We start from the raw sequence: 25,102 nt of genomic DNA on the forward strand, positions 1-25,102 counted from the left end.
GTGATCTCCCACTTCAGAACATCACCCCTTGAATACTGATTGCCCTCTTATCGCGCCATTTATCTGATGCAACCTCTGCTTTGCTGGTCCCGGGTTCAAACTGACAGCATTCTAATTTGCAGCGGCATCAGAAAGTTGCGAAACTGTTGCGGCGCAGGTGTTGAACAATCCTTTGAGAGGGAAAGAACAGAAATGTATTCGCAATAACCCTCTTTCACACTGTTGCTGCAGTTTTTTACGGCCAGGACAACTGCCCTTGGAGCCATTAAAAATTTAATCCAGCCAGCGTGCGCACATATAACATATCACCCATTATAACGGCAAGTGTCTGAGCCAGACAGGAAAGCTGGCAAAAAGTGAAAAGAAAACAGAGAGGATAAGGTCATTTTTCATCCTGTAACAAATCCCAAAGCATCTCTGGCTTCATCACTCGTCCTCGCAGCAGATACTTTTAAGAGAACGCCAGCGTTTGTGTTGGAGAACAGAAATGACTTTGCTAAATTTTCTAATGAGCTAACAGATCATCAGTCACTCTCGTATTTACTGAAAGATAGAAATAAAAGTGTGATGTGAGTTTGGATTGCACTGTCTGTCGGTGTCACCTGAAGGACAGGCAATGCTCATCAGTTAATCCCCCTCTGGACAAAAAGCCAGGGGGGGGTTGTAAAGCAGGTTTACAAGCATGTTTGTTGCCAGCTAAAATCGCCTGTATTAAACCTGGTAAATCTGTCTCCTGTTGCGACAATAGCAATAAAACAGTATAGTTTACCATAGAGCTTCCAGATTGCACGACACTCTAACTCCAAATATACACAGTATTCAAAAGTAACAATGATAACAGCCAAACAGCTGCTGTTTGCGAAGTCACAAAGTCATTGTAAGATGATTACATTCCACCAAGAATTCACACCGCTGTTACAGCAAAGCCACCACTCTGCATCTTTATCGCAATCATTACTCACTCCTGCATGTGCATCACTCCTAAAACCACCACTATGAACTGCCCAAACATGAGCAAGATGATCCAGACATTACACCTCAATGCGCTGTATTGAAATGACCTACTGCATCAACAAAAAAGAACAGCATAATACATCTCAAATTCCACTAGGGAGTAATAAAAACACCAATTTCCATGATGAATAAAGCGTTTCTCTTTTTGTTGGTAGTCCCAAACAGAGGGAAGCATAGCCAAAAGGGTTGCCACAGTGTAATCTACCTTTGGGCGTTGGTACATTAATTCCATTTTCATATTCAGTGCCCTACCCCCCGCCCCCCCCCCTCACGCTCAGCCCTCTGCTCCCTCAGAGCAGCAGGCACTGAGGAGGCCCAGGCGACTCCGAGGCCTGGGAATACCCCAGAGCCTGCACGCCAGCGCTACATAATTCTGGTCTGCCTCATTATTTAGCATGTCACCACTATTTTACATGTTAAAGCCCCAGCATCGCCATCTAATTTATTATAAGAATATAGAATGGGCTAGACTGGAATGGGGTCACTTGCTTTCACGCGGCGCAGGAAATAAATTCATACAAAGTCAGTCAAGTCAAGGTGAAAACCTATGTCAGCAAGATGCATTTTGTCATTCTTTTGGAACAAGAGTATTTGAAAGCAGTGAGACTTTTTCTCCAGACCCGTCGACGTCGCCTCAGTTTCCCCTCAGTTCACTGAGAGTGTTTAACTACTTTAATCTTTACTTTCATGCAGGGGAAACTCAGGTTCTTCGTTGAAGAAGAAAAAAAAAAAAAAAAGAAGAAGAAGAAAAAAAAAAAGGCAGAGCAGAGTCCTGCCAAGAGTTGAATTGGCTTTGATGAGATTCAGCTGTAATTATTTCTCAGCAATAACAATAAGGACAACAACAACAGAAGACTTAATCCGCCAGTGAGAGGGCCTGATTCTGCTTCCTGGTGACAGTGATTAGGCCTAATCTAGGGGTTTTGGTGTGTTCATTGGAGAAATGCGATTTTTAATGGCAGTGTATTTTGTTTCGTGAGAGTTTTATTTCGCACTAAATATATACAGTTACAGCACACTGTGAAGTGCAATCCACATCTTTAGTGGTATTAATATTCAGCAAAAGGGGGAGTAGGGCTGCAACTGAAGATTATTTTCATTATTGATTCACCTGCTGATTACTTTATCAATTAATTGATTAAAATATCTCATTGTCCGAGCAATAGTCCAAAACCCAAAGATAATCAAATTAGAAAATATTCCCATTTTAGAAGCTGGGACCAGAATTTTTTTGCCATTTTTAGTTTCAAAATGACTCGATTATTAAAATAGTTGCAAATAATTTCTGATGATTGTTTAATTGTTTAAGCTCTGAGAGTAAGTTTTCTCCCCTCTGGTTTTCGCCTTAGATAATGTCATTCATCATTAGGGCTGCAACTAGCTTTTCATAATTGATTAATCTATCAAATATTTTCCCAGAGTCCATAGTGACATTTTCAAATGTCAGACCAACAGTCCAAAACCCAAAACTAAGAGAAATGAAGAATTTTTTACCATTTTTCCTTAAAAATTACTAAAACAATTTGTTTTCTGACAATCCACTAATCAATTAATTGCCTAATTGTTTCAGCTCTAAGAGGAAGTTTATTCCCTTCTGGTTGCCTTTCAACTTGTTTTTGCCTTCGATAATATCATTCGTCTTATATGGGAGGAAAGCGCCAGACTAGACACACAAAAATACAGTCACATCCCAAACTCCACTAGAAAATCAGTCATTTTAATTCAGAGCTTGACCGACCATTTTTATCTCGGAAACTACTGTGTTTAAACAAGAGAAGTAAAGCACCTACAGGAGTTGGTGTGGAGATAATTTTCTTTCACTATGCCACAGCACCAGCCCTCAATTCCTCCCCAAAAACCAACTGAGAACCAAAGAGGATGGAGTGGAAGTGGGAGAAGGGGAGAAGGAGAAAGGCCAGATGTCAGGGCGCTCCAGGAAGAGGATTGCTAAGCGGTGTGAACATTTTTCAAAAATGATGTTTTGTGCCTCAAACATCTTGCTTACAGCAGCAGGGTCTGATCCAAGCATTATGTGCGAATACATCAGTAGCCCTGGACCCCCCTCTCCACAGGCGTACACACACGCAAAGCACACAGACGCGTGCACACACACACAAACACACACACACACACACTTCCTAGTAACTGAAGCTCACTCCCCTCCTCCCATCCCCCCGCCTCCCTTCTTCTTCTTCTACAGAAGTAAATTATCAAAACTGTGTTTGAAAGTGAATGAAGGGTGACTCGCTCTCTCTCTCCCTTTCTTTCGCTCTCTCTCCCCTTCCCGCTTTGACATCTCAGTTTTTTTCTTTTTTTTTTCCTTACTTGCCACCGTTTCTGGGCTAGGTGATAACTGCCGGTAATAGGATTAACATTGATTTCTTTTTGCAAGAACAGAGATGTGCCAGTTCCAGCTATTTATTGAACTGCCAGCTTTGAACTATGAAAACTGACTGCAGGAAAAGACCTAATGCAGCATTTTAAAGAAAAGAAAAGCCTCTGTGCAATTCTTTCTCTTCTCTTTTTTTTGTTATTTCTTCCTCCTCTGTCTTCTTCTTTTTGTTGTGGCAGGATAAAAGAGAAAATCGGGTGCCTCTGTTCTAAGCTCTGGTAATGACTTTATTTATTTACTTTGTTGTTGTTTTTTTTTTTTAAACCTCACCAGTCAATATATTTATGATTTGATCTATAATTTGTAAGTGTGTTTGACTTCTCTTTCACCTTGAAATAAAGATCCATACATGCATTTTTCTTTGTCGATGTACTGCACCATGGGTCCAGAGCATTTCTTTTAAGCTCTGCTCTGATATATTAAAAACAAAAAATGTGCACATTTTAGAAACGGAATGCTCTGATTTACAATTATCGTAAATAGGCCATATCCTTCAAATACACTGATCATGTTGACAACAAACTGACCAAAGTTCATGAGTTTATTATCAACAACAGGTCTTTACTTGAACACTGTTCATCTAGTCATTCATATATATAAAATATGTATAAATATGTACAGGTTTGAAAAATATGAGTTTTAATTTGTGGTGGTATAGTTTATATCAAGATAAATCATTCATCTCATGAAATTGTACTAATTGAGTCTAATTCTCTTAATTAGGTCGTAATGGCTTCATTGATTAGTGTGCTATGTCTATTGATGATACCACTTCAGCAGCTAACAGCTAAAGCCAGACAAGTAGCGACTGTTCTCTAATTAGTGCCACTAATGTCATTATATTGTATGTAGTGATTATGTTATAACCCAATTGTGTAGCTATTAACAAAGATGTTCGTAAATGACTGTGTTTAAGTGTAATTTAAAAATTTTGGTGATGGTGTGCTAGAAAGTGCATGAGAGCCGGAGCTTAATTTGTTCATTAAGTTAATGCTTTTGTCAATTTTAAGCACAAAAGTGACCTCAAAATGCAGACCGCTTTGAAAAAAAAGGAAGATAATCGTTTAGATAAAACTCTGACTGTAACTAATAATTATTTTCATTATCAACTAATATGCCCCATTTATATTTTTGATTAATCGATTAATTGTTTTTTTCATCAAATGACACAAAATGGTAATAAACGCACATTACAATTTCCCAAATATTATAACAAATATTTTGTTTAATCCGACTGATAGTCAAAAACACAAAGATATTAAGTTACAGTGATACAAAACAAATAAAAACCTTAGAAATGTTGTCATTTTTGCTTCAAAAAATCAAAGAAAGGATTAATTGACTATCAAAACAGTTGCCCGTTAATTTTCTGATTAAGCAACTAATCTCTACGCAACAGAGAAAGGTTATGCAAAATCAAAATGCAGTCTAAACTCCTAATTGCATTCAAACAATGTTCGTTTTTTAACTAAATGCAGACTAACTTCATCATAAAATATGCTTCATTGATGACCTGTTCATTCCACTACTCAGATTGAAAGTGTAAGATAATTGATGTTGTATTTTTATATTTTATATATCACTGCAAAACACCAGCATCAGTTAATCATGGTAAATTCAGGATAGCATGACACCACAATAACACGTAATAAAAATATTATTAATAGACCATTTGAAAAAAGACTTTCTATTAAAATAGTCTATTTGCATATGTGGACTTGAGGAAAACATATGCTGATGCAGGGTACAAGAAAGAGATTGAGTGAGGTGCTGTGTTGCGTTGTGCTGTGCTGCGCTGTGTCGTGCATGACAGCAGCACCCCCACACACGTCTCTTACTATCAGCTCAGCTGAAACAAGAAACAACTACCACTGTCACTACAAATGCACCCCCCATCCAAACTAGACGCCTGTCAGCCAGCTAATGTCCCCTGACAAAACACGCTGTGAATTAGAATAGCCACGAAAAGTGAGTGTGTGTGTGTGTGTGTGTGTGTGTGAGGGAGGGAGAGAGGGAGAGGTGGAGGGAGGGAAGGGGAACAGAGAGAGTGAGGGAAAGAACTCATCTGTGTCACAGCCTATCCCCTCAGGCAATCAAGGAAGAAAAAAAAAAAACACACAGTCATTAGCAACTGGTGGTGCTTGCTCCAGCAAATCGCCGTTTGAGTGAAGATTTATGCAGACTCCTGACTGGAAATGATTTATTTATTTTAGCAGAGGCTGTGAGATCATTAACCTCCGCTGTGTCTCTGGGGAACGACATCTGCGGCCCCCCACACTGCTCAGACAAAAGGCCCCACGCGTCCCCTGGCTTCACGGCTCAGGAGGAGGAGGAGGAGGAGGAGGAGGCGGCCAGAGGGAAACGAGGCCCCTGGTGTACAAACTGGATCTTTTGGCAATGATCAGGCTCACTTGTTGACATCGCTTTGACAAATGCAGGCACCCTCGGCTGGGTGTTTATCTGATCATGCAGGTAAATGTAACATGTAGGTCTACATGAAAAGGATTGTTTTGGTTTGAACCTTTACTGTTACATACTTCATACACAGAAGCAGCTATTTTAAGCAACTCCTGGTCCACGTTCAAGCTTAGAAGATCCCAACACATACACTCAGATGTTTAAAGTTAAACAGAAATTACATTTTAAATTAGAAATTCATTTTTGCTGAGAAATCAGTGTTGTTTGACTTCTGTACTTATTCAGTCAAAATTGTTAGTATGCCAAAAAAGAATAAATTTAAGTTTTATTTATTTTGCTTTAGTGACAGCACCCCCTTACATTAGTGTTCTCCAGGGGTGTGAAGTTTTGTTTCTGACTGATGATGTTACCACTAATAATTTAATTGGTGTGATGTGTACAGGCAATAAAAATAGACCATAAAATCACTTCAATTCCAAGAGCCAAACAGGTACTTAACTAGCTCTGGACCAATGTTGTTAGCTATTGCTTATTCTTATCTGTGATTTCAGGACTACGCTACGTATGCACATTAGTTACTCTGTGTAGTGATTCGAATCACAGGGTAACACACAGAGTGCTGAGGTTACAGGACTACCTGTTGCTGTGAGGTTTGACAGTCTGGTCATTTACCATCATTGCAACTGGACTCATGAAAGACAGCTAATGCTAGCTAGACTACCTCCTTTCTATAATCCAGGATGAACACAACACTGAGTGTGCAGGAGCGTGCTGCTTATGACTCAGCAGGTGTACATCATGAACAAAACATCAGATAGGAATCATTGCTAACATAAACAAACTGTGCTGACCAGTGGAATACAGTGGTAATGTTAAGGCACAAAAACCATTTGGTTAGGGTTAGGGAAAGATCAGGGTTTGGGTTAAAATGATCACCTTGTTAAGGTTAGAGAAACATGTGGTGTAAGTTAAACTTACTACAGCCTTAAAGTTCTTTAAAGTAACCTTTGTTGTCATGGTTACATTAATAACCACAGGGTTCAGGTTAGAGAACGATCATTATTACATTTTTTTTTTTTTTAACTGTTCGTTGGAAATGTGACACTCGCAGTTGGAAATGGAAAATGAACAGCGGTCTCCACTGGAAAAGTCCACTGTAAAACTAAAAATATCAACCCAACCCACCACCTCCAAATGAGGAAATCTGTCAGTTTATATATACAGTATGTGACCTAAACTGCGCCGCTGCTCTGGTTCATAATTGCTACAGCCACTAGATGGCATCTGTCACTTTAACGTAACTATGTGTCATTTCTGGGTGACTGACATTACGACCTATTGTGCCATTTTTCTTGGGAGGACAGTCTCAGTTAACACCATGATATGGGTCCCTCCAAATGTTTATATTATAAAGGGACAGCCACTAGCGGTAACGCCATGTAGGCTTTTTGTAAAAAGGGGGAAACATCTCCTAGCAACACCAACACCCAAATGTCAGTCAACTGCTGCCATTAGAAACATCAACCACATCTGTCCAAAAACAATTTTATTCTCTTCATCATTATAGTTCAGATTTTGTTACACAAAAAGTGAGCAGAATTCAAATTTCCCTCTAATGCATATCATGCACAACCAGCACTTATGAAATATCCAAATGAAATTAAATCTCAGTTACATTAAGACAGCATTAATGATCAAGTTAGATGATCCAATGCATATTTTTGCATGCTTTAATTTGACAGAAGTTAAAGAACATGGCCTCTTGATATTCAAAACATTGCAGATCAGTCAGTCTCCAGGTGCCACCACAGTCCCAGTGCTTCATGTACATCAATACACTGTTAATGACATGTACCACTATATTCATGTCCATCTAATTAGAAAAGTTGAGGAGGTCCTGTACAACTCCAAACTGATTCCTAGTGGCAGGAGAAATTAGAAGGGTGAGGCGAATGACAGTATAAATCTGAAATTAATCAGGACTTGAACTGAATGGGGGGCATGTGTGGGCAATGTGTGGCCTCACCCGCGCCTTTTTAAGTATGTGTAATTGAACACTTATGGCAATCTCAAAGCTGCGGCAAAGAGCATCTGCATTAACCCACTGCACCTGGAGTGGAGGAGGCCTGATTAATTAAATAATTTCCCCCATTCCCGTCCCTAAGTGCTGTGATCCTTTAATTTCATTTGATTTCATGAGTTCGAATGATCAGAATCACCCTTTCATTGGAAGACGGTATGGAAATGGATATGGAAGACAAGCGGGAGGGAGGTGTAGGTTTGTCAGTCCACTGGAAGTGATGACTGTGCTCCAACCTTATCAAGCAAACACTTGAGAGCACAACAAATCAAGATTTTTATTGGGGGTAATAAACTTGAGCATCCAATTGGAGATGAAGAGTACAAATTTATGAGAAATGTTAACGGTGGCATAATTTCCTCCCCAGATGGAATGATTTTTTTGGGATTCAAGATTATATTAACATCTAAATATGTACTTTAAACAAATATTTAATCCCCTTGACCATAAATGTGCCAGTTACAGAAACGCTTCTATGCAGCTTCATAATTAATGTCCATTTGTCTATCAAAAATAACTTACAAAAGTATTTGTTTCATTGCAGAAAACCCTCTTTTCACTAGGAGAAAACGCCAAAATATGAAGAAAGTCTTACAAAAGACATCCACTTATTTCTTGAGTTACTGTGTCTGGTTCTATAAAGAGCTGCATGAACCAAAAAATAAAGAAAACAATGAGACAACAACAAAAATGGAAGCATGTTTCATATTCAAATAACAGCACAGTTTTCTAATTTAATAAATGAAGTTGGGAAATTTGCAGAATAAGTTGGAAAAAGGGGGGAGAATAATTTGGCATGGTGGAAAACAATATGGTATGGTGAGGGTAGAGGGTAGAGGGGGGGATCAGGGATAAACAAACAAACCTTGACAAGGGCAGCGGTGGAGAATCAGCCTGGGGAGCAGCGAGGTCTGCGGTCGGGTGCAGACAGCCCTGTTTGAGAGGGGGGCTTGCCAAGTACCGACCCTGAACTGCGGCACTGTGGTGCTGCCTGGCTGCACTAAGCAGTGGCTGCCAGCACGCACTGATTTATCAAGGGGGCAACGCCAGCCGCCACCTCGCTCTCCCTCGTGCCCTCCCTTTATAAAGAGCCTCCCTGACGGCTCTGATAGTGCAATCAGGGCTACGGCAGAGCCAAGGCAATTTCTCCTTCACTCTTTGATAACCCTGTGCCTTATTGAAAGCCAATAGCAATGGCAGCAACAACAACTCAATTGGAAAGAGTTGCTGCATTTTGAAGGGGGAAAAAGGTTACGCCTTGACAAAATGAGGGGGGAGTGAGGGGATGTCTGTCTCACTTTATGTGAAAGACTCATTGTCCTCCAACAGGTGGCGTGATTCCTAAGTGACCACTGTCCCTCAGCTAGCTTGTCAAGGGGACTGTCAAATGTTTTGACAGTATGGCTGGAGTTTAAATATGACTTTTTGTCCATTTTGAGCAATAAATAACAACACTGAGAGTTATTGTGCCTGGGGTTTTGATGACAACATGATTTTAAATGCCCAATCCACAATTGTGTATAGTTCCAAATTGGTGTACAGAAATTATATAATAACTGTCTTTTCTCAGTATGACAATGGTTGACATTGTGTAATACTGTTGTATTGCCACACAACCTGTCAGGATGAGGGTAAAGATGATTGATGGTTGAGGATACAAAGTGTGTGATATGGACAAGAGAGGCTGGAATTGTGGCCCATCTCCTACTAACAGTCTACGTTGGTTTTTCAAATCATGACAACTATCTGTCCATAACCTTAACCATGTTGTTTTAGTTGCCTATTAGTTGCCCATCATCTAACTGGGTGGCAAATCAGAACACATTTATTATATGGGTCATATTTGAAAGTGTAATTCAGTATACAAGGTTTGTTAGCAATGATCATTGTTTGGGGCGAGTCATTGGTGCTGTACGCCAAACCCTATCCCCAGACGAGATCATAGATAACACCAAAAATAAGTTCAATGGAAATGTTTTTTTGTTTTGTTGTCCGATGCCACTATTTTTAAAATTCTCACTTTCTACAATATCTGGCCAATGTCAACTATGGCATTGATAAGGTCAGGAGAAGATTGTGGTTATGGCGATAATACTATGGTTAATATATGGTTAGAGTAAGGCAACTAAAACACTTGGTTTTATTAGCTAGTAAGTTACTTAGCCCTGACGTTATTCATTAATTTATATATTAGGGTTTTTTATCCTGCATTCACCATAATGGAGGCAAGACAGTCCACAACATTTATAATGCACACTATGTTCCATTTTTAATGCTCCATTTTTGGTCATGCCTAAACATTAAAGACATTTTTACAAGGCATTTTTGGAATTGTTGGATTTTTTATTTTCAATTCTTTTTAGACTGTTGTTTTTTGGGGGGTATGGACATTCCAGATCACATCTTTGAGGATACTGTATACGAAGTGGTCTTTGTGCCCATAATCTCACAATCAAAATGTCCTTTTCTCTACTGGTATAACAGTTATAGCTCCATGCTTAGATTCCTCCAAGTCAATATTGCTTATTTTTTCCTCCAAGTGGATCTTGGCATTTTCACTTTATGATGCATCAGGAGCTGATATGTGAGCCAGTGACACACCTTCCCTGGACATTGTACAGTTACATGTTTCAAACACTGCAGTGGAGTGGAAAATATTCTCCCAAGATCATCTGGAATTCGGTAAACCTAATACCTGAAAATATTGAAAGAAAATTTTAATAGTTAATGTTAGTTACTATGCACTGCTACTCACCACTTGTATGGTCAAGACGCTAAAATACGACAAAGTTTTTCCTCAATTTTGAGTCTTGAGAACTTTCCTACTTTTATCATGTCCATCTAATGACATAAAACACTTCATCTAATGCCATAGCAGCGATCTGGCTTGAATGGCTTCATTGTGAATTTCTCTAAATTAAGTAGACAACCAAGGAAATTCTGGCATCTTGTTAGCTTGCAAGTTGTGGAAGCTAACTTAGCTAAATGATAAGGGCTGTACATCATTTAAACACATATACATTTTAATGTTACAGTGTTCTCAGCTAGTGTTCCTCTCTACCTTGACGGTTCATTATGACGAAAAATGTAATTTGCCATGATTATAAGAGTAACCAGCACAATGTTAGCTACTAACACCTAACAGTAGCAGCTGTCCAGCTAATAAGAGGATGTTCATTAACAAAAAAGTTTAGTTAAGTGTAAACCACACTTACAGATACATTTATTTGTAATGGCGTAAGATCCAACATCCAATATTTAAAAGATGACAAAAAAAACAGCATTTCATTCAATTAATTTGTGATTTGGGAAGTCAGTCAAGGCTGGAATGTCACAACACCTAGTATTATTAAATTATTTATTTTTAAATGAGATATTATATTATTATATTATATTGTATATATTATAATTTTCATGCTCCTTATTAGCTGTCATCTACTTGTACTTGTATTAAGAGTTCTGTTAATCTTTCCTAAATTGCCATGAGAGCAGAAGAGAAGAGCACTGGTTTGTTCAGTGAGGTGTGAAAGAAAAGGGGGTTCGTGAAATATGAAAGAAAGGTGATTAATAATAGAGAACAGATGTGATGTTGTTGAAGGTGAAGGGAAGCTTGTGTGCTAGATCACTCCTTATCAGAGCACAAAATGACTCAAAAAGGGAAATGTTTATGAGGTATGACTGGTGACAAGACCCTGATTTGTAATGTCACATTTAAAGTGAAGATAAATGGATGTGGTGATGATGCAGAGAAATAGAAATGTTTCTGCTTCTTAAATAATTAGAAGACATATTTTATATTATTACAATTGTGTTATATTATCAGTCATTTATTTAATCAATCCTTTATACACCAGTTACATATGCCTTGCACATATTAATTGTTTATATAGTGCTCATAAATGCAAAATAGGGGTTTAAAATAAAGTACAAAATAAAGGATGTCTGAGATAATGAAACATCACATCACAGGAATATTGTACAAAGTAACATGAAAAGTGAGTACAGGTTTCGTTTTTTCCGACTTGAATAATTCCGGTGTGTAGCTTGGCTCTGCCTCACCAGGTCCCGGGCTAAGCACTGATCCTCAGTTATTCCACATCTCTCTGAACTTGGCTGTCCTGTGGTGGAGCAGCCGTTATGCCGGTTTGATCGACTTCAGGGGGCCTCAAGGTCAGAGCACAATGCAATTCTGAGGTGGAAATCCTAGGTCTTATCAGCGTGACCTTCAGGACTGCTGATACTACTGATTCCACAAATACTACAATCCTTTGCTTCCCACATAGTGCAACTGTAGCTTTATTCTGTAGGAATTGTGAAACAAGACAAGTCATGACTAATGCAATTAGTCTTTTTTTTCTGTCTTACTCTGCAGGTTTCATTTGATTTACAATATCTATCAAACTACAAATAGTTTGGATTAAATCTGTTAATACGGTTTTATGATTGCCGATCTACCACTAGAGGTATTATTAGCTTTAATAACTTTTGAGGTGAGAGGAACCCAAAATTGCAGTTTAATTACATTTACAGGTATCAGAGACAAAACAAAAAACTTTATCAAGAAAAATACTTAAGGACAATCCTTCTGTATACAGTTTATAGTATACTGTATACAATATATAATAATATAGTAATTTGGCTGGTGGTTGATGATTTGATATAAGAATGACTTTTTGCTTTTTCATTTCATTTTGATTTGATTCTGTGAATCATAATCCAACTGTTAAAATTACATATCCTCATTACATTATTAAATGATAGGTAGCATCCATTTAAAATACTAAAAACAGACAAAATGATGTGTTTAACTTCTTTTCCTACAGACCGTAATGCTGTAAATAGCAACATATCATTGTTTCCATAAAACTGTAACCTGGAAGACAACTTTTATATTCTGATTAATATTTTTTTGCACTGGGAAATGAAACATACATATTTAAGTTTAAATGTCATGACAATTTAAACAGAGTTGACCACACGTTGTACTCTCAGCACTAGTCATTGTGGATGCAGTAGCAGCAGTAGCAGTGGTAGCAGTAGTAGTTGTGACAGATTCCCATATTTAGCCCGGTATGAGACGGTATTCGGTATCCAGTATACAAAAGAAGAGTGCGGCTATGGCAACACACCCCTCTGTCAAGCAGCTACTCCATCCATCAGCTGTGATAGCTGCAGAGCGACTGCTTCGCCTCGTTTTGAACGTCTTCTCACAACTTTGTCATAGTGTGATGACAATAGCTTGTCATTGAAGAACTTCGGTGTCGATCCAGCGTTTCTGACTACACTGTGAGGGCTTACATTACATTACATCAGCGCAAATTAATCTTGAATTAGATATTTCAAATGTTTGCACTACTCTTATACTCACTCCAGCACTAACTGGGGTTGCCTCTTCAGTGTCAGTGAGAATGCTGTGTCACCTCAACAGGTGCTCGGGCAGATTAGTGGTGTTGTCACAGTATGGCAGTGCAGATGTGCAAAGGCTGCTCGGTGCAGAAGATTTACTAATCTGTCTGTTTGTCATTTGGAGGCCAACATTTGAACAAGGATAGCACTGAAAATCTATTGGACAGTCTCTTCTTCTATGATGTTGGTTTATCAAATGTAGCATCAGTGACATTGATCTCTGGTATAATGACCCCTGAAGAACCCAACAACAGAGCTGCATTTCAGGGAAACATTTGATCTTTTTTTTTTTTTTGCTTTAATTAATGCACATAATTGACAAACTAAAGCCATAAATGAATTGTTAAACACCTGATTCTACCTGTTATTTGTTGTCAATAGACCTTCTTAAATGTGACATACCGTAAATCCTGCACTTACCCACTTAAGTTTGGTAATTTCTTTAAATATCAACCTTCCAACATTTTTGTAGTAACTGTCAATATCCATGCATGGGTTAAATATTATTTAGTACATAGCCATGTGTTGCATGCATGATTGCATTCATATTCTGGTTTTTAATCCAGTATGCTGAATTGTTGTTAAACCGATAACGTGGTCATGTTCATTTCTGCACATGGGGCCAATGGAGAATATGTTGAAGGTCAGCTGATTGTTTAAAAATGAATAAACTACCTGTGAATGTGGCTGAGAGAAGAACCTCCACCTTATATATAATTTAACTGTATATACAAATATAAAAATGCTCAGGAAACATTTTCAACTTGTTTGTGAAGAAGAAAGTTATTCACAGGTTGTTTAGTTGAATCACTTATTAAAAGAACAACAGGTCACTTTAAACTTGAACGTAAAAGTTGTTAAATAAACTTGTTAAGGATAAAAACTGATTGGCCGATGTGTGAATATTATAAAGTATTCACATTGTTCCTGTTGCAGTTGAAGTTCTCTCCAAATTTGCAAAGACCAAACCAATAATTGATGAGCCCCTTAAAAAGTAATTAGGCTATTCATGGCGTTAGGTATAGCAGTGGACAAGGCTTGATGGCTGCAGTGCAGTCCTAATCCAGGGCAACGGCTGAGCTGTTGATTTGCAGACTGTGGGCCTTGCATTGTGAGGGCTTTATGGCCCCTTTATGGTACGCCAAGAGACACCTGCATGGGCGATATGTTGCCTGGGACATTTTTCTCTCTCCCACTCTGTGACTCCTTTGCTTTTGTATCATTAGCAGAGCAAGGGAGCCGTGAATCACTCGTCTCACCCCCTTGCCCCCCCCACCTCCCCCCCAGCCCCTCCCTCCCTCCTTCTTTTTCAACCTCCTTCCACCCCTAACAGCCCCCCTCTCTCTTCTAGGGTGCTAAACGGCTTGACAGAAGGGTGCCCAGACCGTTGGCAGTAGCCATCGACTGGAAGGGAGAAGCTGCCAGGAGTCCTTGATGGATAGGCTCATTTTCCAGCCGGCAGCAAGTCTCGGCGAAGCATCCGTGTCATTTGTAATGTCAGCCAACAAAATGTAATCAAACATTCCAGCGGTTTAATCACAGAGGGCTGCTCGAGAGATGATTGTAGTGTCAATATAATGCTATTTCATTATCTGTTTGTATTTTATATTGACAGTGTCAGATAAACAGTGTGGAAAATTAAGATTAAAAATATGGTAATTTCATTTCAATCACCCCGGCTACAGTCGCTGGCCCATTATGCGATTGATTACTTCTGAATTAAATTTGGGGCTGAATGTAAAGTTTAATCTTCTTTCTTCTCTGCAATTCAGCTCCCCAAAGGCCTCTTAGTAAGTAAGTACCCATTTCATTTGATCTTTAATGAAAAGTAATGGCCCAAATGAATTGTATAAATCAGCTGTCATGTGTACCTAGTTGACATTCTGTTTCTTTTTCCCTTTCATTTTTAATCCAGTTCTTACACGTACAGTATCATGACCCAAAACTAAGGGCCATTCCCCTTTTAGGCTATTTATTTTTATATTTATATCCAGTAAATGTCAGGAATATTTTACTTACCCTTATGCTATTATTATTGCAATGAACCTCAGCAGACTAATCATATTTTCAGTTTTGTTCCATGTATCTTTTTTTCTTTAATTGAGTAAAGCAAGAGTGGGTTTTTTTTTAATGAAAACAGAAAAATAAGGTCAAATACAAGTACTCTGCAAGGTGCTTAGTGAAGAAATTAAGAGGAATGTTTTATAGCCTCGAGTGCCCCTTTAAGGAGAAAATGCAACCTCTAAACTAGCCGAGGGGTGATAGACATTTTAATTACATGGTAAATTTTGATATTTTTCTCTGTGCCTGGGCAGAACTCTTAAGCGCTGTCGTGTACTCCAGATTTGGCATCAAATTCTCCCCATTTCTGCGGCTATATATGAAGTGACACAACTGTTAACGAGAGCTCAGCAGAAAAGAAGAGGGTTGAAAAAAGGAGCTCCTCTTTGTGAGTCCCATTCAGCGCGATTTGTCCCCCTTTGTAGTCCTAATTATGTGCCAAAGTAGGATAACAGAAGTTCTCAACTCGGCCATTATGCCAGCACAAAAAAAGAGACGCATACAAGAAGCTGATCACTTTGGAATTAGCAAACATGATACTATACGAGGAGAAAAAAAAATCATTAATACCGTCAGGGATTAGAGGTTCTGATTAAAGGGTAGCTTCTACCGTATGCAAATTAGTGATAGGCATTTATCAGCGCCTGGGCAAGCTGTCTTAGCTGCAAAGCCACATATGTTTTTTAGCTGATTAAAAAACTGCTTGAAGTTGCAGGCTTTTTAATGGTGGGGAGAGAGAGGGAGACAGAGAGAGGGAGGCAGCGAGAGAGAAAGAGAGAGAGAGAGAGAGAGAGAGAGAGAGGTTGTGAGGCAACTCATTTCCTTTTGGCCAAATTCCCACAATCGCTCAGAGCATTTGCCTTAATTCCCTCCTTTATTAGCCACATTCTTTTGTATATAATTAAAACATTTCTCAAGTGAGCATGTGCGTGCTTGTTTTATTTCCGTGCTATATTTTTCAACAGCAAACATTATTGTATTCCACACAGCCCTTTTTTCACTGTATCACCATAGCCTTGATGCTTCTCCCTGAAAGAGCCCAAGTTTCGAATAGTGAATATAAGGGCAGAATTAGGTGAGAATTTGTCAGCAGTCCGCCATTGTGTGAGGGTCTCTGTGTTATTATATTTCCTTTCATATGGAGGTGACCCCCTTTGTGTTAACAAAGAACATGAGGATGAAACTCAGCTCTGTGTGCTTCTCACCCGGCGCTGATAATGCCTTGGTAACCCAGCACCCCCTCTTCTCCTTGAGGGAGCGCTTTAATTTATGCTTTTTCATCTCCCTGGGCGCAGGACTGTTAACCTGCTCTGTGCACTACTGATTCAGGGAAGGGAAACCTCTTATGCACACCAGACTGCTGCGTCAAGTCTCCTCTCTCACTCCATCATTAGAAAGTTGACGCACCCAACTAAACACCCCCCCCCCCCCCCCCCCCCCCCCCCCCCCCTAAAAATGTGCTATTGTGGAATCACAAGATTTATGGCTGTTTTAACATAAATACAGACATCACTATATACAGTATATTTTGTTTTATAACATTTTGTCTGGCTTGCTACAATGGCACTGGAAACTTCCATCATCATTTTACATTTCTAGTACATCTAGTACATATTTTATCAAAGTGGGTCACTCTTTGTCCGGTGACTCACAATTACTGTTCCAAGTTCTTTTCTCCCAAATTTTTAGATCTAGAAAAAATCTAAATGATCAAGAACACAAAGTAAAAGATAAATGGCAAAGTCAAGTTTTGTCCAGTCTAACAAACAATAAGGCTCTGTCTATAACATCCAAAATATGGGCTTAAAGAAGGATCTGTCACCAGTGGTGGAATGTAACTAAGTACAATTACTCAAGCACAATTTTGAGATACTTGTACTTCACTTGTATATTTTCATTTTATGTTACTTTATACTTCAACTCCCATTACATTTCAGAAAGAAAAATTGTACTTTTTACACCATTTATTTTACAGCTATAGTTACAAGTAACTTTGTACTGTAGATTCAAGTTACACACAAAACATAAAATCAGCTCATAAAATATGATGCATTGTAATAGATTAAACTAGCCAGCAGTATATGACCAGCTTCAACATTAAAATGCTGCCTACATGTTAATGCATCAATAATAGTAATCCAATAATAAAATATAATAATATCGCACTCCTAAAGGGGCCATTCTGCATTATCAGTACTTAAAGTACAGTCTGCTGATAATACTGTTGTACTTGTACTCAATGCTGTCAATGTGCAGCAGCAGAAGTAGGAAATGTTCAGTTTGCATTAGCTGTGATTTAATACTGCTCTGATATGCCATCAGGAGAGTGAACAGTCAACTGTGAGGCTGATATCAATGAGATAAAATTAAACATAATAACACTGGATTACATGCACGTATCATTTCCTGTGATTTCCTTGTGCATAGGTACTGTGGGCAGTTTGAATCCAGTGAGAATGGTGCACTACTTCATTCTTCTTACTGTATTTAGGCCTACACTCTAGCTTTGTGGTTTTATTGCTAGTACCATTGGGACGGCACAGACTGAGAACTAGTATATATTGTAAATAACATATACTGTAGTTTAATGTTTAAACATAATAGGTCTAATGTAAGACCTCATTGAAAGCCTAAAAAAGAATCCATGATTAGGCTACATCTTCTCTTATGAGTGGACCACATACTGTACAAACACATGAGCAGTGGCTTTTGTGGTCTGCAAAACCATTACTGATACACAGTGAACCAATAATACTGTGCAAAGAAGTGATTCAATGACTTCCATTGTGTCAAAGAAGCCATGTAATTGAAATATCTAGATAGGGATAACAGTGACTCTAAATAACACAAAATGATAAAGACAAAAAAAAATGCACGGTCCAAAGATGGGCTAGTGGTTGCCTTGAACAGTCTGGAAGGGAAGGCCTAATTAGCAAAGCCATAGAAACATGATGAAAAGCTCTATTGTTGCTTTTGAAGGCACCCTATCTCTCAAGGACATCTAATTAACAGACAACAGCTGAGTCCATTTCAAATGGTAATATATTTTCTCTTAAATGCATCATTTTCAGTGCCTTATTGCTTACTTCAACAGACATTAGTGGAGTTTTTTTCAGAGAGGGTTTTCATGCTTTATTTACCCCACTATATATATTGTTGGTACTTGTACAGGCATTTCTCTCTGACCTCTGAAATGGTAGGTAATGAAAGGTAAGAATTTCAACATGCTTTTTCGTCTTTGGTACAATATAGTATTTGAATGAACTACTTTCATGCCGTTTCAATCAAGTCTAATTTGTCCAAAAGGCACCTTTAGTAAAACCTATATATTGCCAGAATGATCTGGGCTCCTATATTTAAGAACAAGCGCTGGATTGATACTTTCAGTTTAGAGACAAACTCATCTGACAAGTGCACTAATTCTTTACAGAAAATTCTAGTATGATGTGGCCTTTCCTAAACCTTTATAAAGTATGCATGGCACTACAGGCATATATCATGTTTACACCTGGTATTAACATGCATCTTGACAGCTATCCAATCAAGCTGGAACAGAGTGTAGAGATGCACTAAAGAAGAACACTAAAACCACTTCCTGTGGTGTCTGAGACGCCTGTATCCAGAAGTCTACAGGTTTAAAATCATTTTCCTCACTTTTTGTGTAAGTACATTGCAAACTATAATTATACTGTGGCTACTGTGCTTAATTTTCAATGTTTCAAAAGAGGATAAAAGCATTTTTAGTCATATTTGTGGAAACAGCATCTACAGTAAGCTTCAAGCCTCTGGGTGGGCGTTTCTCATGGCAGCAGTTGACTGACATTTGAGAAGCACTGTCATCTTCTGTAGTATGCTACTGACTGGAGAACATCATACTGTATATCCTTTTACAACTATTCATACAAGACATTTTCTTTTTAAACAAGCCTACATAGCACTTCCTATAAGTCCATCTGTCCTTTATAACATTTAACATTTGGGGGACCCAAATGGAAGTTGGTAAGCTAGGCCAACTATTGGAAAGTGGAATCTAGTTAGCCTAGCTTGCTAACATTACCATTGACCAACTAGACATTACTGTTTCTTCCATTATACAAAGAAGGGGTTTAGCTAGTGTTAGCTGTCTCTCTTTCATGGGTCCAGTTGTTTTGGTGGCAAATTATCAGACTGTCAAAACTCACAGCAACAGGTAGTCTTGCCTCAGCTCTCCATGTGTTACGCCACAATTCAAATCTTGAAGCAGAGTGACATAAAGAGTAACATAAGAAGCGATAAAATCACAGATGGGACTAAGCAATGGCTGACAATATCGTCTCTATGGATGTATAGGAACTGAATACCAGACTATTCAGTCAAATGTAAACTGCTCACCTGGCACATAAGCCAAAAAACCCTTCTGGGTGTGCTTCTGCTTTGTGTGGCCCACTGAGTATTTCCTGTTGTCCCCGCCCACGTGTTCCCATTCAGTCCACAGACTTTACATTGGGATGTATTTCTAAACTCTAGGAAAGTATTACATATACAAACCCTCATGGATTAAAAATTAATAGATTAGAAAGAGTAATAAATGACCTTGTTTGCAGTTGATGGTGTTCCATGGTGAAAATGCTTTTTAGGTCACAGGAGACTTTTCTGTTGCACTACTGCGAGTGGCCACTGGGGGATATTGACAGCAAGGCTGAGTAGCGGTGCCATATCCAGTTCTCTTGATACATCCATGGCCATCTCGGGTCTTCTCGATCAGCTGGTTAACTTCCTGTGTGGCCACTGAAATTGATGGGATATTATGAACAATTTTTAATGCCCGCCCACACAAATATTGCATAAATCAAATTACAGTGCAAACATCGTCAATCGATAGCAAAAATTAACACACTCTGAGAAGGCTACTGTAGGGGGCGCTATTAAAAGACAATTTCTTCTTTTTGGTAATTACCATTTTCACACACGTAACAGATAAATATGCATAATGGTTTCTTAGATGAATTAATTATAATTTCAGTTTAAATGCTACAATTTAAATGCATCATTTTAGCCAAGCAACATGCATCAGGTCCTCATCTGAACAGCAGCACATACTAAATGGCTGCTGTCAGAGTCCTGTGTGAGCTCTCATTAGATACAAAATCACAAGTAACGTGTATTGTGTGTACCTGATGCATTCAGGCTGTTGCTTACCTAACACTGCAGACACACCAACATCCCCATACACACATACTGTAGACACAGACAGGGGTGCTAACTAGTCACACTGTGCATCTGATGTTTTGTCTCTCCCATGGGGAAAATCTAAAATCAATAGCAGCTATGTTAAAGATGCAGCTTGCCATCTGACCTGTCCTCCCCTTGTCTTCATCATGAGCTTTTTGGCTTTCTCTCTCTCAACGCCCTTCACCCCTCCCTTCTTACCCCCGTAAATGATGTGCCCAGATGCTTGTAACCAGGCACAAATTGTTTAAGACAGTCAGTCTAGGTGAAGTGAATCCCGTGTCCTCAGGCTGACTGAGATTATGTGCAGAGGAATAGCAGGTCAGAGTTCAGACAAAAGACTTGATCCAGCCCCTTTAGTTTCCAAGAAGGGGAATTGAGTGTGCTTAAATGTCTTGGGAGTCGTTTGCCTCTTGATTTTGGAATCAATGAAGGGGGTGAAAAGGGAGGGTGGAAGGTTTCTGTAGCAGAAAATGGCATTAGAGTTAATGACCAAGTTTGTCCCAGAGGGGTAGTCCATATTAAAGCTATTTCAGCAGTGACAGCACTCACCACATGACCTGACTGATTAATAACAAAACGGTGCTCAAATAGGAATAACAGTAAGTGTCAGTCAGTATGAAAGGAAAACAATCACTCAGTTAAATTTGAAGCGTTTTTCACCAGTTTAATGATATAACAACAAGATTTTTATAACTTTGTTGTTCCTTCTCCCCTGAAAATTGTTTTTATAGTTTTCACACGTTTTTGTACATCTCTCAGATCAGGTTCATTCTAAATAGTAAATGCAATACGGTATGGGTTAATTATTATTTTCATTACTTATTCATCTGTCATTTTTAATGAATTGTTTAATATTTTAGTCTATAAAATGTTTTTTTTTTAATGTGAAAAATGCTCATCCCAGCTTGGTGACTTCTTCAAAGTGCTTGTTTTGTCTGACCAACAGAACAAAACTAAAGCCACAAATCCTCACATGTGAGAAGCTGGAACAACACATATTTTGGAAAATTTCCTTTAAAACAAAAAAAAAGAAAGACCAAAAAAAAATCTTGTTTATTTAAAGTGTTGAAGATTAATTTTTGATAAATTTAATTACATTTAAAAAGACTGATTGATTAATTATGAAATGTTGGCACACATGTCGGCACACAAAAGCCCTCGATCAACTATTTAAGAAGTTTATTACAATTACAAAAAAAAAAACCTCATAAAACATAAATAGGAAAACTCATAATAATATAAGGTGTTTGAGGCATTTAGGGTAGTCGAATAACACAGACGGGGTGTTTAATAAGAGGAACAAAACTGCTTCAAAAACACACTCAAAAACATATCAAGAATAATAAACTACAGGAACATGTTCTGCTATATCACCTACAGTTTGGTCAGATGAACCACAATAGTTATAAGAAAGAAAGTTGGAACAGTGACGTGATATTCATGAAGTTCCAAAAACATGATCCCTTTAGGGCCAAGGATGTTTCCCACAGCCGAAATGTTTAGAAAAGGAAATGTATTCCTATAACTAAGAGGTCAGAAGACTCAAATGAAAATAACTTTACCTTCGAAACATGCATGTGTGACATAAGTTCACAAAATTGCGAATAAATTAGATTTACATTCTGGTTTATATTGAGGATATAAAAATCGAGAAGGATTTTTATATTATATTTATCTATGCTTTTAAACAGTCACATCTGTGTGTCAGAACGGTCCTTCAACCCACTTTTGGGCCGTAACAACCAGTTGAAAAACTCCTATTATGTTGGGGATTGTTCTGAATGCTGATTGTATCGTTCCAGTGTGGCGGCAGAGGCCCCATCTGATATAGTCTGCTGGGGGTGACGAGGGGGCAAGGCCAAGTCCCACGTGTCCAGCTGGAGAGCAGATTAAAGTGCTCTGAAAAGCCACATACTGCTGCCCGCAATGAGAAAAATAATAATGTGGACATGGCCTTCCCTTTATGACAGTAACAACACATTCTCCAGAGACCAATCTTTTTTATCAATTCCAAAGAGTGACAAACAGCACACACCCAAAGCCAGAATTGTATGAGAGGATGTATGGAGTATTTATGATGCTTGTGTGTCCTGGAGGCGATGATGACAAAAGCAGTCAAACAAACTTACGTTACTATCTGCCGTTTTTTATCCAAACAGGTACATTGTATCTCGTTATTTCTTTCACAATGACTGAAGCACTAGCTGTACCCTACAGAAAATCCTTGAACAAATGGGACTGCAGGAAAAAAAATGCATGAATCAGATATGAACAAGAATTATGTAAAGTGGTGTTTTGGGGCCAGGCACTATAATAATATGACGTACCCTGCAGTATGCTTTGGTTTTCTTCATGGCTACAAAATACAAATCATAAACTCATGTTAATTGATAATAATTGTCACTATTTACAGAAAAAGGAAACTAAATTCAGTTCATGTATTTGTAGCTCAGATTAGTTTTAACTTGTGTCTTACATTTTAAAAAATTATTTTATAAAAATAGCCATTCAATTTCAGAAAGAAATGCAAAAAAGAAAATAGAAATGCTGTAATTTAGTGTCCGCAGTAAGTGTGCAGATCCTTTACTTAAGTAAAAGTTGTAGTATCACAGTGTACAAATGTGAAAATACAAGTAAAACATTTATATTTTTAACTTAAGTACTTACTTACTTAAGTAAGTTTTATGAGCAAAATGTACTTGTGTATGTATCAAGAGTAAAAGTACATTATTAGACTGTTTATACTGGTGCATCAGTGTGTACTGTAAGCACCATTGTACCAAAGCAGCTGGTCAAGGTGGTGCTGGTCGGAAGTACTTTAAATACTGTAAGGCTGATTAATGCAGTGATTTTCAATCTAACGCTAAATTCAACAAATTTGTTGAGCTTTCAGAGCCTCAAACATTTAAATGGTACAATGCGAGAACTTTAGAGGGGAAATCACTCTTTGGTGGATCTGCTAACAGCTCACACATATGAAACGTGCCCCAAGTAGACAGTGATTTTGTGAGGGGTCACAATCCAAAAAGTTTGGGAAGCACTGGTTTATTCTCTCACAATAAATTGTATTTTATTAGCTCATCATATGCTTTTTGGCTGTTATTTAAAATCTGATCTTGTGTTTTATATGTATAAGTTGAATCTACAAAGTTACTTTTAACTATAGCTGCAGATAAATATAGATGAGTAAAAAGTACAATATTTTCCTCTGAATCGTAGTGAAGTACAAGTATGAATTAGCATAAAATGAAAGTACCATTACCTCAAAATTGTACTTAAGTACAGTACTTCAGTGAATATACTTAGTAGCCAGGCTTGCAAGTAATGCTGAACTATAGCTAATGTTTTCTTGGACAAGAGAAATTTGTTGACTACTGTATGTTTTCATGCAATTCAAAATATCTTTTACAACGACTAAAAAAACTACAGCCACAACACACAGTCATGGTATCACAGAGAATTCTTCATTCTTCGAGCTCTTGTCAAGTCAAGTTACATTAAAGAGAGTATTTTGATCATTTAAATTTGCTTGTGTCTGTATCATTTGTTATCACTGACATAAGCCAAAACTACATTTTGTGTCATAATAGTCTGTGGCAGCTGTGCTGATCTTTATTTTCCTTCAGTTTGTATTGCTGTGTGTGTGTGCGTGTGTGTGTATGTGTGTGTATGTGTGTGTATGTGTGTGACTGTCATGCTGCTGTGTGTACAGTAGTCAGATTAAGAGCCTGAAATCAGACTTGTAATCTGGTTTAGGGGGGAAAGAGTTGATTTAAATGGTTCATGGTGTGTCAAGTGTTTTCGGGTAGTTTGAAGATTACACTGACCAGGCTTTGTGTAAAAATTAAGGTTTTTGGGAAGACCAGCATTGCTGACTCTAGAGGGAGCTGAGTAGACAGAGAGTGCAAACTGAACCTACTGTGTCTTTGTAAATAGGGGTTATATTTTTTGTATTTTGTTTAATAGATTTTAAAGTATTTATCATTTATCATGTTTGGTGGATGAATTAAATCATTATAACATAAGGAGAAGTTTAAAAATATTTTTTGTGTGCATTTGGGACAAGATGTGCATGAACCTTTTCATGTTATTTCTACCAACAACTTCTAAGATATATAGGACAGAATGGATATCAATTATTCTTCATGTTCTATCTTATTATCTATCTTATTTTTATTGCATGTTAATATAACTGATCTTCATCCAGATTTTATGTTATTGTCTTAAAATTAGAGTTTAAGGAAGCCGCATACCTAAATTTTATATCATAATATTTTTACTAGGAAATGGTGACCCTGTGGTTTAAAAGAAGAAACACTCTGGTGAATGTTAGCAGCATATAGAATGTTAAAAGTTTACACACTGTTCAATATTTTAACACAATAAATGCATATACAAAAGCTCTTAATCTCTTGAAGATCTCTGCACACTAAACACAAAGGCATTAGATCCTTTTCTCATATCAACAGACACTCTCATATTATAGAGCCCTGCAAAATAAAAAGACTCCACATAGAAGG

At 38.0% G+C, this 25,102-nt stretch overlaps 1 protein-coding gene across 5 annotated transcripts in view; it reads right to left on the minus strand.

The window, feature by feature from the left end:
• Positions 1 to 25,102, minus strand: part of sox14 (SRY-box transcription factor 14) — a 126,576-nt gene that overhangs the window by 79,823 nt on the left and 21,651 nt on the right. For 3 of the 5 annotated variants that reach the window (XR_006096875.1, XM_042415913.1, XM_042415912.1), the window contains one exon: positions 19,944 to 20,138. The gene's annotated coding sequence lies outside the window, so the exon portion shown is untranslated. Of the gene's footprint in view, positions 1 to 11,272; positions 12,206 to 17,288; positions 19,605 to 19,742; positions 20,139 to 25,102 lie in introns of those variants that run through there. The other 2 variants (XR_006096873.1, XR_006096874.1) reach the window with 2 other exon arrangements.

This window comes from Thunnus maccoyii, chromosome 7, assembly GCF_910596095.1.
Source record: "Thunnus maccoyii chromosome 7, fThuMac1.1, whole genome shotgun sequence".
In the NCBI taxonomy this organism is placed as follows: domain Eukaryota; kingdom Metazoa; phylum Chordata; class Actinopteri; order Scombriformes; family Scombridae; genus Thunnus; species Thunnus maccoyii.